This window comes from Chelon labrosus (assembly GCF_963514085.1).
Source record: "Chelon labrosus genome assembly, chromosome: 7".
In the NCBI taxonomy this organism is placed as follows: domain Eukaryota; kingdom Metazoa; phylum Chordata; class Actinopteri; order Mugiliformes; family Mugilidae; genus Chelon; species Chelon labrosus.
In genome coordinates this window covers 30,375,603-30,384,865 of record NC_140343.1, presented here as the reverse complement: position 1 = coordinate 30,384,865, position 9,263 = coordinate 30,375,603, and positions in this window count along the sequence as shown.

Sequence of the window (9,263 nt, the reverse complement as noted above, 5' to 3'; positions counted from 1 at the left end):
CTCCCCATTGAACCATTATGCACACCCATGCTTGTATTTATGATTCACTGATTACGCCAATCCCCTTTCACCCAAACCTTATTTACTTGCTCAGTGATTCTGTGACCTTGCACTATAAATTTGTTAAACGTTTTACATGGTACTATTTACATTTCCCATAAGCCCATGTATTGAGTAAGCCATTATACTGAGAGTAAACTCGTTTCTCGAGTCTTATTTGCTTTTTCAGCTTAAAGCCTACAAGTGTACTTAAACATCTGCCCTTTATTGAGAAACTGACAATAAAGAAATCTTGAATCTCTTGAATCTTGAATCTCTATTAAAAAGCAAATGCTAAGCTGCATGACGTTTAATGGAATATTGACTTCGGCCCATGTATTTATTATGTATGTATTTATTTATTTTGCTTGTATTACTTTATAAATATACACATTATTCTCAACCTGCTGGAAGCCTTCACTGCAAACTTTTCTAACTGAGACACAGGAAGTTTTAATAGAGTGCTTTCAAAGATATTGATCATTTTAGCACCATTTAAAGAGCCTTTCTTCTCGCTGTATGACACAGTCAAATAGCCAGTTCAGATCTTGCAAGATCCGACCTAGGCAATCAGCTCACACAAGGCCAGTGCAAAAGGCTGATGTGAACCCCCAATTCAATAATTAACACAGAATCACACTCGTGCACTCAAAGTATAATTTCTATACTATAGTTAACAGCTTCAAGTACAGAGTATTTTAAAAGGCTGTCATTAGTAATGAATGTTTGTTGCTGGAAAAAATACAAGGTTAAACTGATGCACAAGATGTTCTCTCTATTTGTAATTAAAAAGAAGGAGAAATGTCCCACAGATAAGGCACAGATGCACCCAGTCTACAGCTCCTCTGTTGTAACTAGTTGATTTCCAACAAGCCCGTCTCTCTGTAAACTTATCTAGAGCAGGACCTACTGTATATGAGTGAATGTAACTTGACTCTTCTGTACTTGCTATGTATCGACTCCTTGCTGCAAGTAAATTTTTGAATGTCATTCTTGATGAAAAAATTCCAGTAACAACTTGGTCCTTCGAGCCAAATCCCAACATCCTTTCCTCCATCCAGGTTTTGGGGGCCGACATCGTGAACGAGGAAGTCTGAGACTCGTACAGAAAGACCTCCAACTGAATTGTTTTGTAAAAAAGCTGGAACCCGCTGGTAGGCGTGATGGGATCTGAAAGAGAACACAGCAGATTCACTGGACTCTCAGGTAGGGCAATTTAAGTGAAATATTGAGAAAAAAGAAAGATAGTGAAGTCCTGTTGAAAAAAGTGTAAGACAAAACGATGATGATGTTCTTGTTCAAATTAATGTCTACAAATATATTTAAGGACAGTATATTTCAGAATTAATGTAAGAATAATCAGACAAATAGGAGAGTTGTTAGTTGTGGGTTATAGTGTCTTTTAATGAAAGACACGGAGAGGGGAAACTTAACGTTGACAACGGAAGTGGTACTCTTCAAAATTGGACCAGTTGCTCGTGTGAACTCCATACAAACTGGTTGGCTACAACTGAGACAAAACAAAATAAGATAAAAACAGATAAAATAAGAAGGTGGGGAACTCACACTGTAAAACTTAAACAGAAGAATTAGATGGAGATGCACAGTACACAAGACAGAGAGATGCCAAGAATGTAAAAAAATTTGAAGACATGGAAAAAGACATATGGATTTACAGAAAAGTTAAGTGTGTAACTATACTTAACTAGCACAGGCAGTATAGAAGGAGTGTGGGAAGTCTAGAAAGAAAAGACAGGAAGATGGTCACTCACAGGCAAGACATTGGTTAGGGAGGGAAAGAAGAGGAAGGAAGGAGAAGACAGGAGAAAGATGTGAGAAAGAAAAGGAGAAGAAAAGGAGGCAGTGATCTAGGGCCAAGACCTAATCCTCCGCCTTATCCGAATAGTACCCTACCTGTGGCATCTGCTCCTGTTCCTGTATCCAGGAATTCCAAAAGAAATACCACCACTCGAGACACCTCAAAAGGTGTCTCCTGTAGTTTAAAACGAACAGGTGATCCAGAATTAACAGGCACAATGTGGGGTTTATGTTCTGTACTTAACCCATTTGCACCAAAATCCCATTTCCATACACATGAAAAGCTCAAAGGCTTCATGATACTCAGGTGATTGAGGGAGGACAAACTTGCATCATTGGTAGAGCCCAGACCTCGTAACCACAGGTCCCGGCTCAGTAAAAAAAGATTGCTCATTAAGCTGGATAACACAGGCGAATCCCGCTGTCCATTTGCAAGGAGAAACTATAAAAAAGAGAGTGACAGATTTTTACACTCACTGGGGAACAGGAAGAACAGCTCAAGAGCATGCCATAAACATTATGGTTACAAGGTACTGTAGATATAGGTCTTAAAAAGGAGTAGAACTAGTAAAAACACACCATTTGATGAAGCAGATCTGACTATGTTTGTAGATGGTTCTTGCAGAAAGAATCCAGATGGCACAAATGTTACAGGTTATTCAGTGGTAACACCAACAGAAGTGTTAAAAGCAGAACCACTGCCTAAACATAACTCAGCTCAAGCGGCAAAACGAGTAGCTAATTGTGTTCAGGAACCTCTCAAGGTGCTCAGGAAGTTTTACACCTGCACCATCGAGAGCATCTTGTATGGGAGCATCACTACCTGGATGGGAAATTGTACCAGGCAGGACTTCGTGGCCCTCAAAAGAACCCCTCTCCCCAACCTGCAGGACATTTACACAAAACGTTGCAGGTTAAGGGCCAAGAAGATCCTGGAACAGTCCAGTCACCCCAGACACTCTGTCTTCTCCCTACTGCCATCAGGCCGGCGTTTCCACTGCCTGAGGACAAAGACTGAGAGGCTGAAGAAGAGTTTCTATCCACATGTCATCCTACTGCTCAACTCTGAGCCTTAAACTGGACCTAAATACCACTGCACCACTGCACTTTAGTCACATAGCTGTTTTCAATACTGTAAATGTGTAAAAATATATGAGCTACCCCCTCTAAGTTTAGATTTAAAGTTTACACTGTAAACTTTACAGTCTACATTTTATATTACAGTCTATATTTAGTTATAGTTTGTTGCGATTTTTATTCTTCTTCTTCGCCTTTGTTTTTTTCTTCTTCCCTAAAAGTGTCTGCTCAGGACAAACTGCAAAGGCCAAAGGCATCAAAGTTGGTAACTTGGTAGAAGTCCTAGCATGTCACTTTGCCAAGGTGTACACATGCCTGCAGCTAGGTTGCGCTATAATAATCCAATTTACGTTTTGGCTTATATCTCAAGGACAGTGTGCCCTAGAAACAAAAGTATTTCTCCCTCTGATTCCTTATACAGCCCTAGTTCTAATGGACTAGGCCATGCCCATTTCCGCCTGCCATTTGTTCCCGCCATTTTGCAAAAAATACACCTCAAATCAAAATCAACTCCTCCTACCCGGTTCATCCAATTCTCACCAAACTTCAATTTCAATTCAATTTTATTTATATAGCGTCAATAACAATACAAATCGTCTCAAGACGCTTTACAAAAACCCGGCCTGAAACCCCCAGAGCAAGCCTGAAGGCAACGGTGGCAAGGAAAAACTGACTTTTAACAGGAAGAAACCTCGAGCAGAACCCAGCTCATATGGAGGGACCCATCTGCCTAAGGCCAGCCGGGTACAGACAGAAGAAAGAGAGAAGAGAACAGCAAAGAGAGAAGAGAAGAGAACAGCAAGATAAACATACATCTGTCATAGATACACATATCTGACTAAAGCGTACATGTGGAATCTTATGATACAAACTGATGATGTTACATGACAGTTTGGGACACACACAGCAGTAAACATTCTACATAGTAATAGCAAAGAATTGCATGACTAGTAGTAGATAGGAAATTAGAGGGCAAGAGCTCTGTGCCAGAGAAAAGAAAGTGGAGGATGCGAGAGAGGAGAGAGAAGAAAGAAGAAAGAAGGAGGACATGTGTTTGGTGCATCGTCCCCCAGCAGCCTAGGCCTATAGCAGCATAACTAAGGGATGGTTTAGTCCAGCCCTAATTATAAGCTTGATCAAAAAGGAAAGTCTTAAGCCTGACCTTAAAAATAGAGAGAGTGTCTGCCTCCCGAACCCAAACTGGGAGCTGGTTCCATAGGAGAGGAGCGGTCACACAACTGATTAGCAACAACTTTTTCTAGAATTTTGTAATAAAAGGAAGGTTGGAGATTGGTCTATAGTTGGCTAAAACATCTGGATCTAGAGTGGCTTTCTTGAGTAAGGGCTTAATTACAGCAATCTTAAAAGACTGAGGCACATATCCTGTTAATAAAGATAAATTTATCTGGTTCAATATGGAGGTGTTAATTAATGGAAAAACTTCTTTGAGCAATTTAGTTGGGATTGGATCTAGAAGACAGGTTGATGGTTTAGATGCTGTAATTGTTGAAGAGAGCTCAAGAAGATCTACTGGGGAGAAGGATTCCAGATATTGATAAGGTCTTACAAAAGTTTCTAATGTCACTGTATTTACATCTTTAACAGCTGTTGGAAGGATGCCTTGAATATTTTCTCTAATGTCAACAATTTTATTAGTAAAGAAGCTCATGAAGTCATTACTACTGAGGGCTAAAGGAATAGATGGCTCAACAGAGCTGTGGCTCTTTGTCAGCCTGGCTACAGTGCTGAAAAGAAATCTGGGGTTGTTCTTGTTTTCTTCTATTAATGATGAATAATATGCTGTTCTAATACTACTGAGAGCTTTTTTATAAGTTGTTAAACTATCTTTCCAGGCTATGCGAGCTTCTTCAGAATTAGTGGAATGCCAAATTCTTTCTAGCTTTCGGACTGCCTGTTTTAAACAGCGCAACTGTGAATTATACCATGGAGCTAGCCTCCTCCGATTCATGACCTTCTTTTTCAGAGGAGCAACTAAGTTTAAAGTTGAACTAAGCGATGCTGCAGTGCCAACGACAAAATAATCTATTAGTGCAGGGGTTAAATTGTGGTTGCTGTCGTCCACAACATTGGCACATGGCAGTGGGGTAAATAAAGAAGGAATTAATTCTTTATATCTAGTTACAGCATCATCAGATAAACATCTACTGTAATGAAATGTCTTTTCAGTTCCTGTGTAATCCATTATTGTAAAAGTTATGAGGAAATGATCAGACCAAAGAGGGTTATGAGTAAATACTGTTAAACCTTCAGTTTCTATGCCATATGTTAGGACAAGATCTAAGGTGTGATTAAAACTGTGAGTTGATCCGTTTACGTTCTGAGAAAAGCCAATTGAATCTAATAATGATGTAAATGAGGAGCTAAGGCTGTCACTGACAGCATTAACATGGATGTTAAAGTCACCTACTATAATGACTTTATCTGTTCTAAGAACTAAATCACATAAAAACTCAGAGAATTCAGCTAAAAACTCAGAATAAGGAGCAGGTGGGCGATACACCACAACAAAAAGAATTGTTTTTTGTATTTTCTGGTCTGGATGGGGAAGACTAAGAGTAAGACTTTCAAATGAATTAAAGCTCTCCTTAGGTCTAGGATTAATAGATAAATCAGAGTGGAAGATTGCTGCCACTCCTCCTCCTCTACCTGTGCTTCTAGGAATATGATAATTACTATGACTGGGTGGAGTAGACTCATTTAAACTAACATATTCATCATCCTGTAGCCATGTTTCAGTCAAACTAAATAGATCAATCTGATGATCAGTTATCAGATCATTCACTAAAAGAGATTTGGATGAGAGAGATCTGACATTTAAAAGACCACATTTAATTTTCCTATTCTTCTGTTCTACCAAACTTGGTATGTATCATTTATGGACAAAGATAATAAAAAGTTCTCAAAAGAACTTTAGCAGGATTATTAATTACAAAGTTAATGACTAATTACTTTTTTTTTTTTTTTTTTTTGTCCTGTCCAGCATCAAAGCAAGCAGAATAATGGGAGAAAAAGAGGGATACGCCAAGCAGCAACTGCTACACCTGTTGAGAAACACAACAAAGAACATCACCCGGCCTCGGCCGGAGAGCAAGCTGACAATCCTGAAAGGCACACAAAAGAGAAAGATTACATTGGAGTAGACAGCAACCATGGCACAAAAGTTTCATACACTCGTGTTTAAGTCTACACATACATGTTTGTATAACACAGCAGATAACTAAACCACAGTAGTCCTTAATGTTCACGGTTTGTGGTTTGTATACACGGTTTAAATGTTCACCAGAGGATGCAGTGACTGTGTCACCATGCAGAATGAGGGTGAAGAGTGTTTAAAGATGGCTGTGATGGTGCAACCGTCTTTTTACGGCATGGCACAGTATAACTCAAAAGCTAATATTTTGTGAAGTATGATAGATAGATAGATAGATAGATAGATAGATAGATAGATAGATAGATAGATAGATAGATAGATAACTTTATTGATCCCTTTGGGAGGTTCCCACAGGGAAATTGACATCCCCATCGCATACAGCACTGTCAAACATACGTGTACACGAATTATATAGGAAACAGTAAATAAACCCAAACACCAAACACCCAGAAAAGAATAATAATAATAATAACAAAAATTGTGACTGTACATACATGGTTGTTGCATGATCCATAAGCTACAACTGGTTCAAAACTACTCCGCACGTATCATCACTAGAACCCCCTCCATAAGTCACATAACACCGGCCCTGCAGCAACTCCACTGGCTTCCTGTCAAATTCCGCGTTAAACAACCTCGCCCCTCAGTACCTCACTAACCTGCTCCAAATAAACATTCCTGTCCGCACTCTTAGGTCATCCTCATCACAACAACTCACCATCCCACCTGCTCGCTTTACCACCATGGGGTTTAGAGCCTTCTCCCATTCAGCCCCCTGCCTCTGGAACGCCCTCCCGGAACACTTAAAAAATTCAGACTCAGTCACCACCTTCAAATCTCAGCTTAAAACTTATTTATTCAGACAGGCCTACTCCATTCCATAGTCTCAGTTCTATCTCCCATTCTATCTGTCATTTGTATGTAACTATATATTCTATATTATGCTTGTGTGTACTTTAATTGTGTTTATTTCGTGTATTTGAATTGTGTTTTATTTTAAATAATTTTGTACGGTGACCTTGAGTGTCGTGAAAGGCGCCTATAAATAAAATGTATTATTATTATTATTATTATAAATAGAAAAATACCAGCTGCATATTGTTATTGCACTTTACTATTGCACTCATGTTGTTGCAGGTTAGTTAAAAAAGTCATTCAGTCCCTTTCATTTTTGTCCTCCTCCCCCCAAGTGAGTGGTGGTTAAACAGTTTGATGGCACGGGGGACAAAGGAGTTCCTCAGTCTATTTGTCCTGCACCTTGGGAGGAGCAGCCTCTTGCTGAAGGTGCTTCTCTGGCTACTGATGGGCATGTGCAAAGGGTGGCTGGCATTGTCCAGGATACCCGTTATTTTTTTTTTTTTATAAGTATACACCAAACCTTAATCAAACTTCATACCATTGATAATAATATGATTCTGTACAAGCACCCCAACTTTTGTGACCCTTAGTCTCTAGGGGGCGCTCCACAAACAACATTTCAATATCTGAAAAACTGCAATAGCTAACTTAATGAAATTTGGCATACACAATCTGTAACATATTGTGTAGACGCCCATCAAGTTGCGTGACATTACATCAACAGGGGCGCTACAGGTGACACGGAAACATTTCATATGACTTTAAGGCCTATAACCTTTGAAGTATTCAGCCAATCCTTATGAAACTTAGCTTAGCAACCCTCATTATAGCATGCTTGCATGTACAATCATGCAAAGTTTCGTCAAATTCGGGCTGTAGGGGGCGCTACAACGACTACATGTTTATATCTCACAAACTACCACAGTAAACTGCTTGAAAATTGACAGTAGTAATCTGTGGATCATTCCTTACAGCCCACCAACTTTGGTGCTATAGGGGGCGCTACTGGTGACTTATGCCTCTGTGTTCCGCTCGGGGACGAATTCGCCACGGCACCCGATGATCGATAATAATAAAGGGGCGATCATAGTTCATATTATTATTATTGTTTTCATTATTACAAAGAGGGAGGACACGTTATTGTAGTCTGCTGTGTCATGGTGGGCCTCCAGATATCTTGCTCAGCCATCAACACAGTTGGGATATGGAAGGGGGTGCGTGGCTAAAAAAGTTTGGGAACCGCTGTCAAAGTCATGGTTTCGGTAGGTGGAGCAGAATAATATCTCCTGGTCTCTGTTGCAGTGACCGCGGCTCTGATGGCTCAATCTGCGGATGCTGCTACGCCCCTTGCATCAGTGGACTCATACAGCAATGGATTGAGACCGTCCTGACCCAAACCATGTACCAGCAGATGGAGTCCGATGATCACGACGATGCTGAAGAAATCCAAGCCTTTAAAAACGGAATCGTCCTGTATTTGGAAACAAAAGTACGTATTATTGAGCAGAAACGGGACGCACTTTGTCCCGTATTACCGTGAGAATAAAAATAGTGTGTAAAATGTCAATGGAATGAATGAATAAAAGGGCACTTTACATGAAAATATACAGTAAACTTATTCCCAGGCCGTCGCCTACTCTGTGGCCAATGAGCTGACAGCTGGAATCCCGCTCATCTCATTGGTCGAGGTACTGTTGCTTGCGAAACAGATACCGGAAGACAACAAAATCGTTTCACACACAACGGCAATCGGGTCGGCTGGCCCTGCCAGTGATTTGTCCTTTATTTATTTTTCGGGGAGCTGGCAACCCTACAAACAAGTCTACTTAGCATTGTGTTAGCTTTGTTTTTCAAAAAAGAAATCACTATGCATAAAGCCTATCCAATGCCCAAATTTCCCACGCGTATGATATAATTTGCAAGCGCAAAGTCACAATTCGTGACTTGTAAATTGGTATTTGCACAAAGGTGTAATGATTTATTAAAATGTTTGGAAACTTGCAAATTAAATCATACCAGTTTGTAAAAACATATCACTTCTCGCATTTGCATCTGTCTTGAAATTTCACTTGTGAGTCTTACGTTCCATGTGTGAAGTGTTGAATCTGCATTTGCAGATCATCCAACACGCACATTAATCCCTGCTTCCGCTTGCCTAATTTTGAGATATTCCTTTCGCCTTTTTCCAATCCGATCCATGTGTCTTAACCCATGCAAGAGTCCACCCCGCACCCCCAAAAATATTCCAGTAGGTTGCGGTGTTGATCCTCCTTTACTGATGTACATTCGTTCCCCACTC